This window comes from Vidua chalybeata, chromosome 2 (genome assembly GCF_026979565.1).
Source record: "Vidua chalybeata isolate OUT-0048 chromosome 2, bVidCha1 merged haplotype, whole genome shotgun sequence".
NCBI lineage: Eukaryota > Metazoa > Chordata > Aves > Passeriformes > Viduidae > Vidua > Vidua chalybeata.
Window position 1 is genome coordinate 51483823 of NC_071531.1, and position 24960 is coordinate 51508782.

Sequence of the window (24960 nt, forward strand, 5' to 3'; positions counted from 1 at the left end):
ATCAATATGGCAGAGGCCAAGGAAATATCTGCAGAAAAGAGATTTCTATCAATGAAATGGAAGAAAGAAAACAAAATATAGGATTGGACTATAACTCACAAAAAAAAGTCCTAATACCTAAGTCATGGTAGTCTCTCCTTTGCTCATCTTTGTGTAATCGTGTCACTACATTATAATGTTCGCCACAAAAACTCTCCACAGAAAAAAAGAGATAGTTCTTTTTGCAAAAAATTTGGAGTGCTTTTGAGATCAGAGAAACAGTGTTCCTTCATGACTTATTGATACATTTTAATTAATAATTTAAAAGTCTGGATTAATTTAACTAGGACCAGGTTTGAGGTTTTTAGCTGTTTTTTGGCACATTTAATTTTAATATTATTGCAACTCTTCATTACACTTAAGTACTCAGTCACTATTAAGCTATGGGTTTTGTTATCCTCCTGAAAATTATGTCCAAAATTCCCAAATACATACACGTCCCAGACAGTGTTTGAGAATGTTGATGTAACATTAAGCTACACATAACACTTTTGATATAACACTGTCATCTCATTGACTTTATAACCTCTCAGCCCACACAGATTAATTCCCTTGCAATTATTAGCATCTAAAAGCTTACCAGCTTTTCTCCTTAAAGATTCTACATTCACATTTGATTGCACATTTTTATAGTTGTTCGCGTTAACTGTCATGATGAAGAGCTGTCCCCAGCATTATATACAGATAATCCCTAGATATGTTCACCGACAGATAAAGCAACAATAAACCAACAGATTACTTTTTTTTTCATTTTCACAGAATCACAGAATAGGACAGGTTGAAAGGGACCACATCTGATCCAGCCTCTCTACTCAGACAGAGTCATCCTAGAGCACCTTTCACAGGATTGCATCCAGATAGTTCTTGAATACCTCCAGTGAGGAAGACTCCACAACCTCTCTGGGCAGTCTTTTCCAGTGTGGGTCACTTACACAATAAAGTTCTTCCTCATGTCTAGCTGGAACTTCCTGTGCATCACTTTCTGCCCATTGACTCTTGTCCTGTTGGTTGACACCACTGAGAAGAGTGTGGCTCCATCCTCTTGACACCCTCTCTTTAGATACTTATAGACAATGAGGTCCCCTCTCAGTTGTCTCTTCTCAAGTCTGAACAGGTTCAGCTTTATCATCCTTTCCTTCTAGGAGAGTTTCTACAGACCCTTGATCAACTTTGTAGCTCTTCACTGGACATGCACCAGGAGGTCCATGTTTATCCTGTACTGGGGAGCACAGGACTGGACACAGCACCCCAGGTGAGGCTTCCTTAGAGATGAGTAGAGGGGCAGGATCACCTTCCTTGACCTGCTGGCAATGCTCTTCCTAGTGCATCCCAGGATACCATTGGCCTCCTTGGCCCTCAGGGCACTCTGCTGGCTCATGGACAGCTTGTTGTCCACCTGGACTGCCAGAACCTTCTCTGCAGAGCTGCTTTCCAACAGGTCAGCCCTGAGGCTGTGCTGGTTCATGGGTTTATTCTTTCCCAGGTGCAGGACACTGCATTTGCCTTTGTTGAATTTCAGACAGTTCTTCTTTGCCTGTCTCTTCAGCCTATCAAGATCCTCTGAAGGGCTGCACAGCCCTCCCAGCTTTGTTTCACCAGGGAACTTGCTAAGGAGGCATCTGTCCCTTCATCCAAGCCACTGATGGGCAAGTCAAACAGTACTGGGCCAAGTTTTGAATCTTGAGGGACACCACTAGTGACTGGCCTCCAATTAGACTCTGTGTCACTGATAAAAACCCTTTGGGATCTGCTGTTGAACCAGTTCTCAATCCACCTCACTGTCCACTCATCCAGTGCATACTTCCTGACTTTGCCTATGAGGATTTCATGAGAGAGAGTTGAAAGCCTTGTTGAAATCAAGGTAAACAATATTCACTGCTCTTCTCTCATACATCCAGGTAGTTGTTGCATGATAGAAGGCAATCAGGTTGATCAAGCATGATTTATCTTTAGTGAATCTATGCTGACTACCCTAATCTCCTACCTGTCCTCCATGTGGCTAGAGATGGCCTCCAGAATGAGGCTCTTCATCACTTTTCCAGGGATTGATGAGAGGCTGACTGGCTGGTAGTTCACTAGGTCCTCCTTCTCACTCTTTTTGAAGACTGGGGTGAAATTTGCTTTCTTTCAGCCCTCAGGAACCTCTCCTGATCACCATGACCTTTCAAACATAATCATGAGAGACCTTGTTAAGATATCTGCCAGATCTCTCAGCATTCATGGATGCATCCTGTCAAGGTCCATTTTACAAAGGAACTCTTAGGAAAATAGAACTAAATCTTCCAGGAAATATTTTGTCCTGTGTAAAATAGTTAGCAGCACCTTGGCCCACCGGCTACAACTTCTGGAAACTAAAAGCCATTTTTTTACCTAAAACATGGGAATGTTACTGGATTTCAAAATAAATATACATGGGTATGTAGAGTTTGTGAGATTAAAGTGCTTTTCTCTATTTGACTTTTGCTTTATTCAGAGACACTCAAGTTTGTTATTCTTTGTATTCTTTGTATTGTTTGTTATTCTTTGTATTATTTGTATTTTTCCTTGTTATTCTTTGTAAATAAAGACAGTTTTGACAGAAATAACTTGGCTTTATCTTGTTATTCTCCTGAGTATATTAGCTGGTTATTTTTACTTACACATTTGAACAAAAGTTCTTGTTTTCTGAAAACAGAGCCTGCACAGAATATCCTATAATGACTTATTCTGTGAATTTTAATATTACAAAATAAGCTTTGAGTTTATATAAATTAACAAAATAAGCCAGTTCTGATTTATTTAGAACAAAAAGGATCATATACTACTTCAAGAAAATAGAATTTAAAAAAAACCCTGGCTCTTCATACCTGCATGTGGTAAGACATTTGTTTTGTGTAACACCTAAGAGACTTAACATGTAGTTTCAAATATGGCTCAAGTTCTGGTCAGTCCTGCTGCTCCAGCCAAAAAGATTGTGTAATGGAGGGAAGTGCTGCTATTTTTTCTATTTCATCCTGGTCACAGATGTCTGTTGGTTTCCTTTTGATAGCTCTTGCTATCCATTATCTGACTCAGCTCAGCTCAATTTCTAGATCACCTACAAGGGGAAGAAGAATGTGAAAGAAGGTGGTTAAGATGAAGGAAGACAAAATTTTTTCACCATCATCCTGCAGCTATGAAGACTTAAATTATCTTGGAAACACTACCTAACATGGCTTTGAGATTGAGAATTTTATGTCTAGGAATATAAAGATTGGTCTTTATTTCTGTAAGTAGGCATCTAAATAAAAAGACTACTTTCAAAACCAGATCAGAAAGTCCAGTCACTATAATTAAACCCTACAGGAGATTCTTTATGAGAGCCTCATAAAACATTTTGAAAATTGATCAGCTGTCTCATTTTCCATCACTTTTGAGCAGTATGCCTAATACAAGCCATCCTGACAAAAAGCTGCAATGCTGGTTGAGTACTGACTCACAAGGAAGATCATCCACATTACTTCCTACAGTAGCTCTTTTCCCTTTTGTTTCCTTTTTTTTTTTAAGTATGTCATCTAGATATTGACAGCTTTCATACTGTTTAGCATGTAAAGGCTGACAAGAACATAGTCCAAGGGTTATATGGCTGCACTTCATATAAATCCTGCAGACTTTAGGTGGTGCTAAAGCCAACTAGCCATTCTGACGGAAGTCCATAATGCTCTTTACCTCTTGGAGAAGCAGCATACTGATTGAAACTCAATTATTCAAGTTTATGAGGAAGGATAATATCATATGGTCGAGTGAATCCCGAACATTGATAATACAAAAAAAAAAAAAAAAGTAATTTTAGGACAACTATATTTCATTGTTGCAAATACTGATGTGGCATTATAATTTTGAGTGACTGGTATATTCTAGCTTGCTTACAAGGGGGTATCCCCTTATGAAAGGTATCAGCTTTGCAGCATCTAATTACAGTTCTAACTACTATCCTTACAGAACTTATGGTAATAGCTACATGGTGAAGAGAAGGATGGCAAAAAAATGGTAATGCTTTTTTCTTTTTAAGTAACAATTAAAAGATTTTGGGGAGAAACTTTTCAAATGAAATCTTTCCTTCTCTAGAGCCTAAGAAATGGCAAATAGGATCCCTTTTCTTAAGTGTGGGTTTGTTTGTTTATTTGTTTGGTTTTTTTTTGTTTGGTTTTTTTTGTTGTTGGTTTTTTTTTTTTTTTTTTTTTTCTTTTTTTTTGTCTAGGGACTAAGTTAATTTTTTGAAGACACATGAACTTTCTCTTATGTCTTATCCAGCAGTTCAGTACTTAAAATTTTCCTCCAGAATGTGAGAATCTTGAACTAAGCTCATTTTCTGCCTGATGATGGTTTACATTTTCCTCATTTGTTGTGAATATGCCATTTTCTTTAGGGAATTTTTAAATATACAGTGAAAAGTAAGAATGCACAGCTTAGCCTAGTTATACTAATTCTAAAATAATTTCATATTATCTCAAATAATTGTGTAGAAGTAGATACTATACTTAGGAAGGGAGAGAAGAACACTGGTAACTGTAAAAGAACAGAGGAAGGATTCAAACACAGTCAGTATTTACGAAATAGGTTATAGAAATTGCATTTATTCCCTACCTAGTGATTTTACTAATAAATTTTTTAACATTTTTGAAGGAGGACCTGTGAGAATCACTTTTTTTTTTTTGGAGACCTGTTAGCCAAGGTGTATTCTCAGGCAGTTCTGTGGGAAACTTCTCTGTTGGAAACTGAGGCTGAGGTGAATGTTTCAGCTATTATGGCAACATGGACACTGAATCCTGATACGTTATAGGAACTCTGAGATTATTTATTTCAATGAGCTGTTGAGGGGCTACATGGTTGTGGTATACAGGAGAAAAGCAATCTAGTAGAAGAAGGTTATGGAGAAAACTTCAATATCAAAAGACTTGCTCATCTAAAGTTTGAGTAAAATATATAATTTAGTTTCTGAAATATTTTCAGTCTCTGAAATGTGTTGAAATGTATAGCAGGCCTTTCTAGTTAAATTAGTATGTGAAAAAAACACATCTTCAATGATTGATATTAGAAATAGAGGCTATGATTTAGAACTATTTGATTTCAGAATACAAATAAAACTCAAAAGGTAATAGCATTGATTATTTACCTTAGAAGCGACTAATATGATACATAAATAAATCATCTCTATCACAAATATCCCAAGTCATATTTTGTATGGGAAAAACTTTAAGTATTAACAGTAAAATAATAACTGTAAGTACTGACAGTTAAATAGTAATGTGAGAAAGAGATAGTATGGAAGAATTTTGTACAGATTAAATAGAAGATAGTGTTTTAAATTGCACCTTACACCTGAGCTGGGACTTGCTGCTTCAAACATTTTACAGCAGAAACACACTCGTACTTCATGATTTCTCATCAATTGTGTACTAAGGCACGAAGTGCTCCGCTTAATACCACAGCTTACACAAATAAACATATTTGATTTTGATGAATCCTGAGCTTGCTTTTTGATGAATACTATTGAGACAGCTCATTAAAAACTAGCCCTTTTTTTTTCACTTTAGTCACATTGCTATCTAGAACAAAGTCAGACTACTCTGCAAGAAAAAAAAGTTTTATAGTGATTTGAATTTTACCTCTGTTTATTAAAACAACATCAGAGCTATGTGTTGCATTTTCTAAGGGAAGGATTGATGACATGACAGTCAATGATGTTTAACACATATTGTCAGAAGTTTCACTGTATGCTTTTCTGTTAACAAGGAGAGCTTTAGACAATCAGTAGTTTCTGTATGCAAAGCAGTGTTGGCATTACCAGTATCAACAGCAAACAAACAGGTTTGGGATCAGGAGAAGCAGTACAGCCATGGACATGGTGCCAGGCCCAAACTCACAAACCTTGCAGCTCAGTACAAGTGATGAGGCTGCACAGAGCTCTGCACCAGTGCGGCTATAACAGTTCCACTAAAAAATGTTCTTAAAGCACTTGCATGAATAAGTTTGTTGCATTACATCCCTTGTGTGCCCTAAAATCACAGTTTTTAAAAACAGAGGGTTTGATGAACAAAGTTTGTAATTTTTTTTTGCTCTTTCTTATTGCAAATATAATCTGAAATTTCTAAATATTTGTTAAGAGCCTTTATTGGCTGGCTCTATTAATTTTTTTGTGTTTCAGAGTCTTTCTTTAGTAGGGTTCAATGGAGAAGGCCTAGGAAGCAGGAACATAATTTGTTCCATTTAGTGTGTAACTGAGACAGGGCTTTGAGTGGCTTATTTGAAAGCGGTGATAAAAGTAGAAAAAATTCTGCAATTTTTCTCTTAGTTGCTATGTCACAGAGTTTATGAAGGAAAAGAAAAAAACCCCATGATCAATATATCAACAAAACTATTCCTAAAATCAGCAGCTTCTGATTTTTCTCCTTTCTGGGCATATGTTATCCATAAATAAATGTGAATTGTGTCACTTCAAGACAATATTTCTCGTGAGTATCACAAATTAGGAAACACGGTCAATGGAAAGACCAAGAGAAATGCATATGTACCTTGATGGAAACTTCCCAGGCCTGAAGATTATTTTGCTGGCGTCAGAAGTCAGTTTTCCTAAAGATAGGCAGCACTTCCTTTTAAGTAAAACTTTGAGGCTTTTTTTCCTCCTTTGTAAAAACCCCAGTATTGAATTAAAAAGTTCAAAACCATTTAGATTTTAACTGTTCCACCTTTGCTGCTGCTCATTCTGATAGCTAGCATGGAACAGAACACTAAAATATACTTGGAGCTTATTTACTTGATTCAAAACCAGGTATTATTCCACCAGAAGGATAAGTGGAAAAAAAAACATCTTTACATATATCTAAGCATACTCATCATGGAAAGAAAGGATCAATCATTCAATGTCATGTCAATACAGCTGTAAAATTATTGATTGATAATTGTTTGTATTTTTCAAGTTTAAATATCTGTGCAAATGTGTATACATTACTTTATCTAAATGGTATATTTTGTTTTCTTTGAAAGGTTTAATACAGTGATGACTGCTGAGTTACTTATCTCAGTTTTCAGTATGTGACATGATAAGAACACAGAAGGTTGAAACATGAAGTGGTACTGTTGGCTCAGTTTTGATTTGACACTACTGAAAAAATAATTTCTTCAGTGGAACATTCTTTCACAGACATTCTGTAAGTGTGAAGCTTATGTTGGTCTGATTATATATATTGTATCACTACAATGTCTAAGGAATTTGATCACCAAACACTTAAGAACTGAAAGCTATCCTCAGCTGATGAATGTTTTTTAAGAATATAACTATAGAACCAATATAGAAAGGTATTGAGCTACCCAATCCAGTTCATGGAGAATTATAAAAGTACCTGGGATGTAGGACAAGAAGGTGAGAATAGAACTGCTAGACTGTGGCTCAGCTCCAAACTTTTAATAAGCAAGTAGATTTTTGAGAAAAGCAAATACTAACAATTGATAAAAAAATGGAACCTGCTTTTAAAATTTCTACTTTCAGGGAGAAATAGAAATGGATGTACCAGATGCTGCTGGCAGTTATTTTCTCACAACATCATTATGCTCAGGAAAAGATAACTTATTGAAGATTTCACAAGAACAACTACTTCTGTGTGATCTATAAATAAGTTTAGCCTATGATTTTCTAAATTATTTATATAACTAATGCTTATTTTACATTTTCAGTAAAATGGCATATGTTACTTTCTGTCAGTATTTCTATTAAGTACTTTCATGAAAATAGAACTCTTTCCTGCTTCTTTTCTATCCTAGGAAAGGACTGTGTTTACCATTTTGATAGGATTTGTTTGTTTTTTCACTTGTTTGTTTGTTTGCATAGGTGCAGCTAAGGATGGCTAGGTTGTTATTTTCATATAAAACATGAGAAAAAAGCTTTGAGATGAAAACTGAAAATTTGTTAGCGGGCAAATGAATCCACAGGTGAGGATTATTGCTGAATTCCCCTTTATGGAGAGATTCACTACTCTCACAAGATTTCCTTTGCAATATGCTATGTTATTGTTCCAGTGGGAAGTAACCTAACACAGTATTATGGGCCACAGAAAGGCAGGATATCTTAAGCGGGTCAGTCACAGAGGACTTTGAACTGCTTTCTACAGTTAGTTAAGAGCAAGTGAAGGGTGACCTATATAGCGGAGAGAATTCTGGTGTTTATTTGAAGTAATTGGAGCTTTTCAGGATATATGACTCCATTGCTAGAGGGAAGCTAAAATAATTAAGTCTAAATCTTGTGTCTAGATCTGTGTCCAAAAGCACAGACTACAGTAATCTCTTAAGTATGTAAGGGGTAGATACTTTATGTTTGACTGTTTTTATTGCAATGTTTGATACAACTCCTCACAGAAATAAGGAAACAAAAAAGACCAAAAGATAGTAAATCAACTTAAAAATGCCCTCAGCTGTGAGGATTATTATGGAGAAGATAAATCTCTTTCAAATGCTATTCCTACTGACATCTATGGCTACCTGGTTATCCTGTTGATTTTAGTGATAGGAATCACCAAAAAGCTGCAGTAGATATCTGAAATGAAGGAACATGGAGTTTGTGTTGCACCTCTGGATATCCCGCGTTTTTCTATGTGTCTTGTGATAAGTAACTTGAGGGTCTTGTGATGCTTGTAGGGCAGTAAAAACAGCAGCCCATACTTTGTTGTGTATAATTTAAAGAGGGGAAAAATGTAAAATTTCTAATATTTTTTAGAGTCAACTGGAGGAGTCAAATAAAAGTTTGGGGTGCAAATACCTAATGTAATGGAATATTGTACAGAAATATCACTGCACTTATCCCCTGCTCACAGACCAAAGCAGTCACCTATTGAAAATTGTGTAGGTCTCTATTTCTTTAATTATGGCTGTGTATATAATAATTCAAGATTTTATTAACTTGTCAATTTTACTTGTTTCTCTGTTATCACATATTAGAAAAGGAAGACAGATACACTATTGCCCAATACTTTCTGAGAGATCCATATTATAGAACTGTGAATGAGTCAAAGCCTGTATTAAGTATTACTTATATAATGTGTTTTTAAGAAAACCAAGATAGGATAATTAGTTACATATTCATAAAATATTTAATTTTAAATGAAAATATTTTGGAAGCCTTACTAATGGCAAATGCATTTCAATTTGAATATTTCTTAAGTTCTGAGAACAGATTTGAAAACATTTGTTTGAGGTTTTTGATAACTTCACATTGACAAGCCTTTCTGTAACCTTTCTGATACCTATCTTTTAAAGGACTACAAATAAGAATGACAAAATGGGCATAATATCAACAAATACTTGAAAATATCAAATATAATGAGATATTATATTTAATATAGATTATTTTTATTGACATTAAAAACTGTTACATTAATATTCTTTATTAGCTTTCTTCTCCAGTAAAAAGTTGCACTGAATAAAATCTACATATGACTTATTATTATTTTTATTCTTATAATTCTAAATGAAAGAGAAAAGAAAAATAAGACAGGTCACTGCTTGTTAATTCATGCCTTGAGTGGTGAGTATTGTAGGTGTCTAGTTTTTGAGGATTACAGAGCTGTTTGGCACAGTCATATTGAGTGACCCTGACATGATCTCCACACTATTGATTTTCACACGGGACCATAGGTTTTTTGAGAAAACTGAGCAATGTTTAAGAGTGCACAGGAATTTCCGATTGTATAATTTTAACTTGAAAAAATCTCCCCAAAGTATTTGCAATCAATCTTCCATGTAGGTTAAATCTGTAGATCAGGTGTCTTGGACTCATATTTTGCTAAGAGATTTGAAATTATCAAAACCTGTTCTTGAAAACTTTGTGGGTATGGGTTTTGTTCTGTTCTGTATTGTTTTTTTCTGGTTTGGTCTGGTTGGTTTGAGTTTTTTTTCCCTCCCACATTAAAATCTGGCTTTTGGATTGGCTTTAGCAAATGACTTCCCTCACTCATGTGGACTTGAAGACTGAATTGAAAGGTTAATATAAGAAGCAATAGCTTTGAACAACCATAGATATTTCCGATTTATTAATGTAAGGTAAAGTGGCTGAATTTTACTCACTGGGAATACATTTCAATTTTAAAAACAAACAAAAAAAACCCAAAATTAACAAACTCCAAAAAATCAAGAACTTTTAAAATTTAAAAGAGATATGCTTAAGTTACATTTTAAAAATGATAAGAGATTTGAAATTCTATTAATTTTCTATTATTTCTTTAAATTTATGCTATTCAGTAATCTATTCTATACATAATTGCTAACATTTTTGTGGACATAACATTGATTCACACAATCTACCCAATGTGTCAAAAATTAATTTTGGGAGGAGAAGAAGGAAAAGAATGGAAGTCAATATCCATTTCTACTCATGGATTCAGCCAGCTGTGCCATTTGAATTGTATTTTGGATCTAAGCAGGCCATTCCATGGTACTCATGAAATTTCTATGGCTCAGCCACTTTCAAAAGTCTCTTTAGTGCTGAAAGGAGTCCTTAAGCTTTACAATTCTGTTAAAGCCTTCATTTTCCACTCAGATTAACCTTTATACTTTGAATCATTGGGGTATTCATCCTTGCTTGAAAGAAAACTGAGGACACTATGGGAAGTAAGAGACAGGAGTTCATAGTTTTGAGGTTTGGCTTTTTTGTTTCAATGTGGGGAAAAATAAACCTCTCTTTCTGAGTCCTACAAATAAAAATGCCATATTCTAAGGAAGAGACATAAACTATCAAATGTAATGAAATGTTTTTGTTAAATAATAAGCAACAGAAGCATAAAGAAATAAATATTTTTCATAGAGGTAAAATATATACAACTATAAAATCATAAATATACTGGAGAATTATAATATGAATTTGTAAATTGTATGCAAATAGCTTGAAACCAGATCTACAAAGACATAAATAAAGCAACAAGACTGAAAGGTTTATATGTTGGCTTGTTTATAGAGTAGCACAAACATTTTTCTTTTTTAATTGGCAATTAATTTTCGGCAGCCATCTAGGTACTTTCATGTCAAATTACTTTCCCCATACTAAACAAGATTAGGCATCCAAGCAGCAAAGCACTTATGTGAAAAGTGAGAAACTGACTGTCAAGTAGATATTTTCCACATATAACCAATTAAAATGTTTCTTTTGTGATGAATGGATGTTGTAATTCTACATTTTGTATTTCCACTTTGGTCTGCACACCTGCCTAACTTCATGGTTCTAATGTCTGAAGATAGATAAAGGCAATACTGAGTTCTCTTACTGTTCCTCTTGCTCTTTAACTCCAGGACAAATGTGGTATACAAGCATCTGTTATCGTGGTCTGAGTCATAAATAATATATCCAACCAGTAATGCTGCCCATACATATTTTAGTTCAGATGAATACCCACAATACAATGGATGAATGTAAGCTTTTTAGCAGGTCACTGCTTTGATATTTTTTTCTTTTGCCTCACTTCAATAGTTTTTCAAGATATCTCTACATTTAGAAGTAAGGCAACTGACACATAAAGTATAAAGTAATGTATTATTGATAATCTTCAAATGAATGACATAAAAAGGAAAATATTGATTTAAAAAAGATGTATCATTTTTCTTATTTTACAGAAGACTGATGCAGGTTCATGTGGCTATCAATATTATTTGAATTAATGCATATTCTTTAGTATTGATTGCTTTAACAATGATTGTCATATCTGATTTATGGGCACTTAGGCATGTTACATTTTTAAAAAGGCAAATATCAAATTTGTATATATAGATGGATTGACTTGAATAAACAAGATTGCTAAATGTTAATGACACCGTGTTTGATGGAATTTACATTATTATACATTATGTTCAGTACTTTGTTTTTAAAGTGCTATTGAAAAACCTCAAAGATTTCTTCAAGAAATTTTACTCTAGGACAAATTCTGTTACTTTCATTCATGGTATCTTATTCAAAAAGTAATACCTTTGATTTCAGTGGGATTTATTTTAAGTAAATAAAATAAAGAGAAAAGGCTAAATGTACCTTAAAAGTCAAGGATGGCACCTATGCAACTGGAACCTAAACAGAAAAAATGTGTAGGAGGGAGGGAAACCAAAAATTTTCATGTGAGGTGACTGTCTTTAAAACAAAAATAAATCCAGGTCAGAAAAAATGGCCTGAACACAGAGATGGAAGTGAGTGTAAAGACTTTATGGTACATAGAAATGGAATTCTGTGTATCAGAGGAAACACCTTGAACTACACAGAAAAATCCTGGGCAGAACAGTACAGTGACATGAACTACCCAAGTGCTCTGCTGCAGTGAATAAACTCTTTGGGGGACCATCTAGAAAGTATATGAATTTGTTTTCCTGTGTCCATATTTAAAGGACCAATATTGGCTAAAGTTGGACTCAGAAGAGTGCGCTGGAGAAAAAATGAGGGATTCATTTCACATTAAGTTCAGTATCTACAGGTTTGTTGCTAGTTTTCTAAGATGAATCAATTTATCTACACAAAATAAATGGAGAAAAACACCTGAAGGACAATGCATCTAAACTTTAAATTGGTTTGCAAAATAGGTGATACTTTTGAACTGTTTTTTTCTTCCCATTGACTGGAAAGGGAAACCAAGATGATTACTTTAGCTTTACCAGACTGTGTGGTAAATACTTCAAATTTAGGTGAAATGAATTCCATTTATTTGGAGAGTGCTTATAAAGATCCCAGTAAGTAAAAATGCCTGGATTCTGTTAGGACTAAAGGAAATTAAGAATGGCCAGGGTTTAAGTTAGAAGCCAGCACAAAAGTCTCCAGTATGTCCATCAAAGCTGTTTCACTAGGATAGTTATCACATTTGCTTTACACCAGTTAACCAATCTTTCTGTCAGAAGAAATCTTGAACTAAGCAGAGGAGCATTTAAGGAATACTTTGTTCCATCCAAACCCTAACTGAGAAAATAACATTGGAGTTTATCTTTAATCATGTAGGTATTTTTTAATTGTGTCATGCTGAATTTAGAGGTAATCATGAACTTACATTGCTATTTGGTTCATTTATTTAGTTTGCTTTTGGTTGTTTTGGTTTTTTTAAGAGACATACATAAAAATTTGATCAAGGAAAGAGCGGTAGGGTTAAAGAAAGAGCATAGTTAACTTTTTAATCATGCATTTTTTAAAAGATAATACCTCACCTCAAAATCTTGAGGGGCAACTATATTAAATTCACATGGGATTTAACTGTAAAAATATTTATTACAGTTACTAAAACACAAAATGTTTAGACTGCCTTTATATAAAAAACATTTGGATGGGTTTTTTGTTGTCAGCATCTTTTAAAATTACAATTACAATATTTCTAATATGTAATAAGTTCACATTTAGAGCTCAATTGCATCCCACTCTTACCATAATTGCAACAAAGCAGCTGACATCTGATAATCCTTGAGATGCTCTGAGTTCTGTCACTCTCTCATGATCCAGATTTGGATTAAATAGATTACAAAGAAACTTACCAGTATTTTTTTTTTCATAACTTATTTACTATGTAATTGCATAGTAAGTGCAGCACAATTACAAGAAAATCAAGTTTGCATATCTCAGTTAAAAAAGTAAGACATTCTTCAGCTACTACTGTGAGAATCATGGCAATTGCACTACAAAAACTAAATATGATATAATTAAAAGTATGTACTGTAGATTTTATTTAGTAGAAAAACAGACTCACAGATGCTGTCACCTTAGTTTTTAAACTTTCCCAGCATTTCATGCTATAATTAAGAAAATTTTATTTTCCTTTATATACTCATACCATACCTTTCCCACACAAAGGATAAATTAATCTTTGTAATGTATTCAAAGTCTACAACAGAAAAAAATGTAACAGCCATTGGTGAAACATGTTCAGAAGATGGTCTTGAAAGCTGGTGACTTCAGAAAAGCAGTTTGTTTCCCAGTGCACACAGACTTTTTCCTGTCTCATTATGCTTTTGTGTCAACTTCTAGGCTAAGGAACCTGAAAGCATCTCTTGCATCCCACAATCAAATATTCATACTGGTTGTATCCTAAATTTATGTTAGGTGAGACATGGATGTATTTCACTATGTATTGTTACTGATACAGTTAGGAGTTTTCAAGCAGCTTCCACAAAGAATAAATTTTGAGAAGAACTTGATTAGATAGCATCCATAGCCAGCTCTAAAACCTAGGAAAACTCAACAGTGAGAGGAATGGAATACTGGGGTAAAAGAGTAAGTCTAGACCTAATCTAGTCCAAGACCTTGAGACCACTATGGCTTATCTTATCTGATTGTGAAACAAGGGCAAGAATTCTTTTCCTTTTTCTCAAAATGAAGACAGGAAGACAGCTGTATCAATACTAGCAGTACATAGTCACAGGTTAGAAGCTTTGCTTGCTTCTAACCTGCTTCTAAATAATACATTTGTATGTATTATTGCTCTAGTAGGGTCCTAAATGTCCACAGTAATAGAAAACAGGCAAGTCTCTGGGAGGCCTTCAGTATATCCCCTAAATGAATCTAATCCTTACATCTGAAAGGCTCTTACCAAGTAAAGTCTCACACAAAAATTGCAAATCCATTACTACAGCATTTCTATCACGATACAGAATATGCTGCATTCTTAGCTAGTTTGTACACCTTCTCTGGAGGACATTTTCTCCCATCTGCTACAGGAGATCACAAAGTTCCATTGAAAAAGTAATTTCTCTATGGATAATGATTTACAAGGAAGAAGAGGTATATTCGCCCTTTAAAAGCAAATCTTCATGATGAATGAAATGCAATTTACTATTGATGTTAGTAGTGCAAATGTGGAGTAAATGGGTTTGTTTAACTGAGAGTCCTCCACGTATGCTGTAAAATTTCCTAAAAGTTACTATTCTGAAACCACATCCATACAATGAAAGAAAATACTGTCTCCCTCTTCCTTATGTGACTTTATCAGCAAAGTCTTCATACCTTCATGTGCCAGAGCAGCTTGGAGAAGGAAAAGAGTTATAAGATTCATTAAACTATCATTATTCACTGAGTTGGTGATGCTACATACTATGATCTTTGCTCTGGTGATGATCTAAGCTACTGTGCTCGGCTTTGCACTGAAATAGGCCAAGATTATTTATTGGATCAATTACTATACTTCAGAGAAAAGGGAAATAACTAGTTTCTGAGGAGTGAAAATTTCTTAGATTATATTAATTTGTCCATGATTGTAATTTGAGATGGTTTAGTTAACCCATAGGAAATCCTGGACATAATTGATGGAAACCTGGAAAACATAATTTTGTTTTATGAACTAAAAATGCAAATCAAAAAGATGAAAAATAAATTTTCTGAGCTCCACTTCAAAAATGGTTCTGATAACAGCAATGTATGCTTACAATACAAATCCATTCTGATTACTAAAAAGTGTGTAATTTTTGAATTATAGATTGATTCAGGCACATAGACAACTAACCCTTTTCTAATCGGAAAAAAAAAAAAGTAAATCCATAGAGACTTTATGGCATAAAGAGACATCCAGATTGACTTGAATGATGACATTAATACTTCTCTATTGCTCTTGGAACTTTGCTTAATTCACCCAACCTATCCTGTTTGCCTTTTTGTCACAATTACATTATGCTGATATGTCTTGATGATGTCTGTGGTTTTGATACCATTCTAAAGATAGTTTACATTGTATAAACACTGAGAACAGTTATTTTTGTTTTGGGATGGAGTCCATAGTTATTTTCAAACCTGCAAACACATTACACTTTGCCAGTCCAACTGAATCTTTCTCAGATTTCCTGTACCAAATAATGCATGACCTCCTCATTTCACAACATAAGGATTTAACATATGTTGTTTACAGTTATATGTTACCTTCACCAGTATAACACTCAGGGGAGTAAGGGATTTCATAGTATATGTTTAAGAAACACTGAAGTTTTCTGCAATTTCACCTTCTTAAGTAGTCTCTGACAAACCTGCCGTGAGATTATAAGAAGCAGAGGACTCTGCATAAAGCTCAATTTTATATTGCATTGCTTTCACTTGCAAAGGAATTCAAATAATAACTTCTAAATTAAACAGCTGTGTAGATGTTAAGGTATTCTCCATGGACTCTGTGCTGTCGTCTGCAAGATGATGATTCTGGAATTCTCAGGTATTGTCCCCATGAGGTGCTTTTTGCACTGACCTGTACATCTTTTCTGTGTATGTCCCAGTTTCTTTGCACAGTGTTTGTCCTTGAACCAACAATAATTGGCACTGTGAGACTGTGTTTCATAATAAAAACATACAATCTGTAATGTTCCCTACACTGTACTCCTTGCTCTTCTCCTGGTGTGTTTGTTGTTAAACAGATTTTCTGATACTGTTGTGACCCCTTGCCATCTTCAGTAGCAGTCCAAATCAAAACAGTAATATCAAATACATATTTAATGGAAGCATAAACATTTAGTAGATTATTTGTGTTTTCTTAATTTTGCATGCTATGTATGATATGTCCCTTCAGACTTAAGAATTGTTCCTTAACTTTTCATTGAAATCACTTGTCTGCTGCAAATAATTTTCTTTCGTTCAGCAACTTATTAATGGCTGTAAACATTCTACAATCGCTATCAACTTCTGAATTAAGGTAAATTTGTAGAATTTCTGCAAGTTCAGCATTGATTTAGGACTGTGTTCTTGCAAAACAGCAGAAGATATACAACAATGTTTAGGTCAACTCTTACTGCACTCCATGAAAGTGCTATCTTTTTCTCATCACCAATATAATTATTGACTATATCCTGTTAAATTCATTAAGTATAGGTGCTTCAGTCCTCTACTGAGCCCTCAAAGGAGAATGTTTTCTCCAGGCAGACAGTTTAAGTTCCTTTTCCTTCTTTATTTGAGCTGCACTGCACCAGTGCTGCAGGATGTGATTTTAGCTCTACTTTTAATCTCCAAATAATTTGTTTTTTACTGTACATGTGGAATAGTAGTTATTGTGTCTTGCTTGCTTGCGGCAGAGAATCTCAAATAATGGTATGTATTACCTGTGTAGGATGCACACAGTGTGTGGCTATCTCAGGGTTGCAATCCCTGCAGCATGTAACTCCATGGCTCTTGAAACAAGGTTGGTTCTTTGAAAAGATGTTCATTTCACAGAAGGAGCTTGTGTTATCCAAAGTGAACACCAAAGTCGTGTACCAGATAGTAGACATTAACAAATATCCAACACTTTCCTGCATCTAACTTACAGAAGGTGGGTGCTACAGTTTGCCTTTTTTTATATTTACAGCCCAAGAGGTGTTTTATTTTTAACTAGAAACCATTTTGAGGTTCTAAGGGTAAGCTACAAGGAAGAAGCTCAACAGCAAAATAATTTTTATGGAGGCTTATATCTTAAAGGAAGGGAGAAATATCCTAGTCATGTATTTTGCACTTATTTATTAATACTGAGAGATTCTATATGAAGCATCATGCTTACTCAATTCTCAACCTTCTTCTGAGTGTAAAGGGATATTTGGGTATACATTAATAGTCTTACTTTTCAGGAAAAGACTGGTTTTGTGGAACTGCTGTATTATAAAGGATGTGTTGGCATGTCAGATTTCTGAGATAGAGGAGCCTGTGGATAATTGTTCAGACCTTTAAGCATTAAGTACTTAACAAATAGAAGAAAAACTATGCTTCACTTCTCACTAAGTAAGCTTTTTTAAGAGAAGCACTTAGCTGCAAAAGCAAGAGATCTAAATGGGCCATCAAGCAACTAGGCTATCATTCTATGTACTACCATCAGAAGTATTTCAGTCTCCATATTTAAAAGAAGGTTAAATAGCAAGAGAGCCTTTTATGGTAGTGAAGCCAAGCAGCTGGGATCCCTGTCCCAGCTTTGACAAAGAGATTGGGAAAAGTACAGAAACTCTCATCCTCTGGAGGTGACTCCTATCAAGTGGGAGGGAAAGGTATTTTCTCAAGGATGGTCTATTATTGAACCAAGATGCATAGAACACCATGGAGTAGAGTATCCAGAACCTGAGAGAATTAACTATGCTGGAGGTACTCTATAGGGATTAAAAGAATGAGCAATCCCCTTATAAATGCAGGTGAAATCCAGTGTATACAAACCACGCGGCAGAACTTCCTACAGAGTGTGCCAGAGCCATATGGAACTCCTTGGCAATGATGTCTTGGAAAGAAGGAGAATGAAGAGTGGATCATTTGGTTACCAAGCTCAGCTACATGAGGAAAGTATCTCTTTCCTGACACAGGCCTTTTTCTTGAGTGTGAGAAAACTATTCAAGGATCTCCAGCAGTTTACAGAAGTGTCTCATGCCCCCGCAGTATAGAACAGATTCTCTGCTACTGGGATCAGGTTCCCCCCTCCCTGTTCAAGATCATCTAGAATCTCTCTAATCACAGAGAGAAATAAGGTCCTCCGGATCACAAGTTTGCTTTTAACACAGGTAGGAGGAATGGCTCTCTGATGACTGCAGAGGGAGCCAGGAAAACCAGCTTAAGCTACACACTTAAATTTCAGATGTCTTAATTTAGGTGAAATTAATCTCTTCCCATGAGTGAGAGATTTCTTAATGACTCTTTTTAAACAGGGAAAAATCTAATTTCTTTCTATGCCAGAGATACTATTAGGCCAAATTAATATTCGTCAAGTTATTTTCATCTTATTATCTTGAAGGTATTGTCAAAATCCAACCAGCATTTAAAATACCACAAATGTAATACTATTGTAAGTTGGACAAATATGTATTATTGAATTGCTTGTTAATACATGCATAAAGTAAAAATTTCATATTATAAAGTTTGTCTTTCAAGAGCATTCTAGACATAAGATAGTTAACAATGAACTACAAAGCTTAACAGCAAATAATATCTATATCAGCATTTTTATGAGTGGATTTACTTCCCTTTTATCACTTTAAAATATCTAATAGACATATTAATCAAGAAGCCCTTTTTTTTCCTTTTAAAAATCTACACAGAACTGGCAGATATGACGCTACCTGCAGAGAACCTCCAAAATGGCAGCTAAAATGGAAGTAGGACACTCTAGTGATGTCACATAGTGCTTGTGTTTAAGCAACTGAACCATGCTATTATGAGCTACCACATGGCTAAAGTCATGGAAGAGCTGATGGAACTGTAAAGCATTTTCTGAACACATTAAATGTGTTTTGCTTTCTCACAGTCAAGGCTAATTTTTACGTTCCTTCTTTGATTATTTAATTACAATTTTTATACTGGCAATTAAATATTAAAACCCAAAAATATTTGGTTTATATGATAAACAACAGTGGACCTTCCATGTGTCAAAATTACCAGAGCACTGATTATCAAATACAGCCTGAATTTACAATCACTTTTTGCACATAGTTAATAAGGGTTCATTGTGAAGGAACATCCACTCTTGAAATCACTGCTGAAATATTTCTGTAAGGTCAGTTGTGGAGTATTTGCAAATGTAGTGTATTTACATGATAAATACACAGCTGCAGAGTGCTCTTTCCCACAGATTGGACAGAACATCTCCTAATGCATAATCCTGCCTTTGATGCAATAGGTACATCACCTGAAGAGATGAAAGAGAATGAGCTTTACCTGAGGAGACATGCAAGTGGTACAAATTCTAGTCCTAATTGCTAATGAATCAATTTTCATTGCAAAATTCAGAGCAGAATGTTTGCGGTACGTACTCTGAAGTTTTGTCAAGTCATATTGTAACTTATTTACTATATTGTCCTGGGAAAATGATTTCATATTCTGGCTTCTACAACATAATATGTAGCCACATGCTCTGTTAGTCAGGAGCTCCTATTCAATCTTCTTATAAGCTCTCATACTGTATGTTGAAACACTAGTGCAGTCAACATGTTGCTTAATTGCTGTCTAAGTCCTAATAACCTCAAAGAGAATAAGAGCAGCTACTGGCAATTTAACAGCACTAACATTGCAAGATGAATCTAGGTAATGGATATAACATGTGAGGGACCAGTGGGCTAATTTACTTAAAACAAAATGTGATTAAATGATCTGAATACAAAGTACCTTCAGCAGGTCAGGTACTTCTATGCTGCATGACAAACTGTTGGATGGATGCCCAAACCAGCTCTGGAAAGCTAGTATTTCTAGAATGTCAGTTCAGAAAACAAATGTATTATAGCCTGGAGCAAACTTCACATTTTCTGAGGCAAAGGTGAGTCAGAAATACTGCATTAAAAGTGCTGCTATGAAGCTCTGAGGAATGTGATCAAAATAAGTTCCAAGTGAGAGATAGAGGAAATAGGAAATACTGAGGTATGATTTGTCTGACATATTTAGATGTTTAACTGAGAAGAGGTGGATTGTACCCTAGACTGCCTATTTATTTCCTTGGTGTATAGGTGAACTATACATACATATATATAAAGATAAGTCTGGCTTGATTCATTTGGGTACCACAACAGTTCAGAGATGTGACACACAGTCTTAGAAGGGCCAGTTCCCTTCTGGCCAGATGGAAGATCTGGAACATCTCAGCAGGTATTACTAGCCTCTGTTGTAAAAGTAAACTCAATAGCACAGTGTGTGACAAAATGAGATTGCATACATCCATATCTCCATCCATATCTCAGTCCCTGAATATCTATCCAAGGTCTCTATTTCCAAGCTCTCATTATATTCTACTTCCTTGTAGGAGAAGAGATTTTGTTGTTTAAGAATCTTAGTGTCATTTCTTTCCTAGATTAGTGTCAGGTGCTACTTCTGAATGTGTACTCATAGGTGTTTTATTTGAGAGAGTTGGGAGAGATAAATACACAAAAATCCAGTGCCTTTTGCTGAGTTTTTCTTGACTAGTTCATCCTGCAGTGATTTAGTGTCTGAAATTGAACTTCAGCAAAGTTTGAATTTAACACAGAGACAGGTCAGGCCTGAAACTATATGAAAACGAATATGCCTTCTGGTAAGTGTTGCACAAAGCAGCAGGTGAAGAGAAGGCTGCATTCTAACTAACCTTATTACCTCCCACTTGGGACAGATCTTCTCCATTTTCTGCTAGATTTTACCCCCGTACAATGTGTGTTTCTGCATTGTGTTTTTGTGTGTTTTGATTTTTCAGACTGGAACAATGCTAAGACTGAATTATAAGCCTTCGCAAAGAACATGAAGACATGAAAAAAAAAGGCTTAACTTAGGCCTGGAATATGCAGAACTGAAAAAAAACTTCTCAGCTCTTTGTAGAAATATGGATTGTCTCTTCACTAAGTTCTTGTTTCTGGGAATTTTTTTTCTGGAAAGCAGCAGCACAAAGGAGGTCAACTGCAACAAACAATTGTATATTTTATCAGTCCCACAGTATCCAAGGAATATACATCCTTTACCTCCATTTATTAAAACTTAAAGACCTCTCAGATTCACAGACAATCATTAGTGGGGGTGAGAGACTTTTATTTATAAGCTCTGATTTATTTCCATGTGAATACAGTCCATTGTACTTGATGCAGACAGCAACAGTGAGCTGGGCAGCTGTCTCATCCCTGTGTTAGCAATATTACAAAGTGGTTCATGAGTTGATTTTGCCTCTGTTCTCTGTAAAATGTGAATTATACTTACTTCTCTTCCAAGTGAGTGGAAACTGGAGATAAAGATTCTACTTTGGGGTTTTATTAAGCTGAAAAAAAACAGAAAATGCTTGTATGTATAAAGCATTTCCCTTTGAATTCAAATACAGAGGCTCTTCACTTACCATTAAACAATGAGGAAAAATTAGAAAAAAAAAATATGACAAAATTATTCCATTAGTAGTTCTGCCATCTAGGAATGAAGTGTAATCATTATCTGTTTATGTCAATCTTAATGTGGGTTGTATGTTCATAATGCAGTATTTCAACCTCCTTGTGTTTTAATTGCTATGTGAGAATGGTAATTCACGGTGTGAGAAGACTGCACAGAATTTTAGCTTGAGATCTACTGTGTGTTGCCAACATTTCCTTAATTTAGTAAGGCTTATAAAAGTAAGACATAGTTAAGTTGGCATGATTTCTCTGCGACTACTATAAGGTGGCTACGTTTTATCATCTTACTTTCCTCTAGGTGCTTACATACTGACTGCTTTAATAAATGTTCTAGCAATTTACTAGCTATTGAATTTAAACTTGCGGTTCTGTAATTTCCTAGATTGATTCCTCTGCTGTTTTAGTGGAGGCTATCCAATATTTTAGGGAATCCATTTCCCAGAAAGGAAAATGTAACACTGAATGCTCTTCAGCATCACCTTTTTTTGTCTCAGGTGTACTCTTATGATTCTCTAGTGTCAGTTTTAGAGTATCTGTGCATGGCATGAACCTCTGCTGTAGTTCTTGGTGCTTGGTCCCTTTGAGTTACATTTTAATCCATAAAAATTCCATTGAAATGCCTTCAATATGTGTGAATTGCCTAAATACCTGAGAAGAAAATGAAGCTTTAGGAGCTTTGGGTATGAAATTCTTACTTCACATAACTAAATAAAGTGGGGTCACAAACTCAGAAATATGACAGCATTTGCCATTTTTTTGTGATTAATTTCTTGCTTAATTTTCCTCCACACTGTATAGAATGTAAGTAAACAATAAATTAAAATGAAATAATATTTTTTATATTTAAAAATTCTAATGGAAAGAGTATTTCTTTATAGTTAATTTCAGAGGTAAAAAGTTGTGGTTCAGTTTAATGCATCTATATTCCAAGTGACTACTGTTTTTTTACACCTCTGCTCCTGGGAGAAGAGGGTTGTACCAGCTGCTGAGCAAGAGAAGGTGATGAAAGGTTTAACAGCAATAAAATACTTGTGTAAGGACATAACCTTATAGAAAAATTTAAAAATCCCCACATTTTAGGTAGACATTCTAGGTATTTCTCTATTCCACTACAGGTGTCAGCTCCTGGTTAGTACCAGAACCTGCCAAGCTTTTCTGTGTTTTCGCATACTCAGTAAATACTGCGTACTGTAACTATGAACTTCCTTGAACTGCATCCCTGTTTGGTAAGTCCTACAGGGGTATTCTTTTGTTTGGAAGTGGGTTCAAAAGTCCAACCAATAATGCAATCAAAAGCACTCACTGTGGGAAAATGCTCTGTTCATGGCTCCTAGACTGTTTAGGTCGTGTTTTACCAACTTCCTGCTGATACCAGTCATTCAACAGGGATACACTCTCAGTCTATATGTGGAAGTCTTTTTTTAGTTTTGTCCTATATGTTTGCTAGACATCTGAGGCCTTTCCATGATTTTGCAGTTAGTGAAAAGATGAAGAATCAGCATCTTAATTTTCAGTCACTAAGCTGCAAACGAGGCATGCTTTGATTATCCTTTTTTTTTTTGTTCTCCTATGATATTTTTATGCATTTTGCATTAAATGATAATTTAATAAAAATTAGAAAAAGTGCAGAGACTGGATCTAAGACCAGTGATCCTCAGACTAGGTTCAGAACTGGCATTCTTGAGGTCACAGAGATGCAGCTCTGAGCAAAGCATTTTAGTTTTTAGGTAATGCTGATGATAAATCATAAATTCTTGACTAGGGGAGCCTCCTATTATGGTTTTCATAGTGCTAGAGCCTGGAAAAATAATTATATGAATAGTTTTGAGACCAGAAACTTCAGGTTATAAGTAAAGTTACATAGATTCAGTTTCTGGTTGAAGGCATTTTACTTATTCAACTTAAAGATAACTTGTCTGCTGATAACCAGGATTCAAGTAACATTCCAATTAAAGGTAAAGCAGAAAAAGAAAAGGCAGCATAATTTCTAATATGGTTAACACTTGGATTTCCTAATACTAAACATATTTCTGTTTCTTCATAATCATATGGCCTTTTCTGCTTTTGCTCTGACAGAAAATATGATTTCATCCCTCTAGTCCATTTCAAAGTCAAACAAGGTTAAAAATCTGTAAGAAATTTCCTTCTTGTACAAACCAAATCTGATAATTTTTCTCAGTCCTTCACTTGGCACAAGCTTCTTACATCTATGCAAAAAAAATTTGAGAAATTAACTCACAGAGTTATTAAGTGAAGACATCTTGGGTTTACTTTGCATGCATGGATGTATGCATCATCAGATGAAAAAGAACAGAAAATAAGCCAGACCAAGTACCTACAGATTAAAGATCCTGCTGTAGCTATTGATGTGGATTTTAAAAAAATTATTTCTATTTTCTATAAGAAAGCATCTTAAAAATGCAAGTTACAAAGCTAGAATTCTTGCCCATTATAGATGTAGTAATAACTTTCTAATTAGAGAATTCATTGCTACACTGCATAATCAGCTTGTTGAAGGCATGCATTATAGTAAAAGAAAAAAAAAACAACCACTCAATAGTAACATAGATGTCCCATTAATGTCTTGATTAACTTTATAACAATAATGCAATATCATTATACTTTCATAAATTAGAAGACAAATTGTATTTATGTCAACTAATGCACTTGTATCTTTTCAAAATGATGCATGTTTAATTTAAAGTAAAATAATTCCAATGAAGATAATTTCTTAAGTAGGAGGGTGACATATATAAACTCTACACAAATATATAAATTAAATATTTCAACATTTCAACTATATTATATAAGGGTTTAAAAGAAAGCTCTAATATATAATATAAATAACTATATATATGTGTGTGTCTGTGTGTGTGTATGTCACATAAATGACATAGAGTAACATCAAAAGCAGTAGATATGAGCAATGACAATTGAGATTATCTACTGCCGATATGCTGACCTATCCAAGTGGAGTCCCACTGCTCCTGTTTGGTCAGCAGGCACCTTTTACCATCATTTTTATTTATCTTTTCAATCTAATCTTTTCTATCATTGTATAGCAGAGATATGGCTGGATGGCTACTTGGATCCAAAATGCAGTCTGGAAATCACAGAATTTCCAAGCTCAGATTAAAAACTCAGATTAAGTTTATGAGA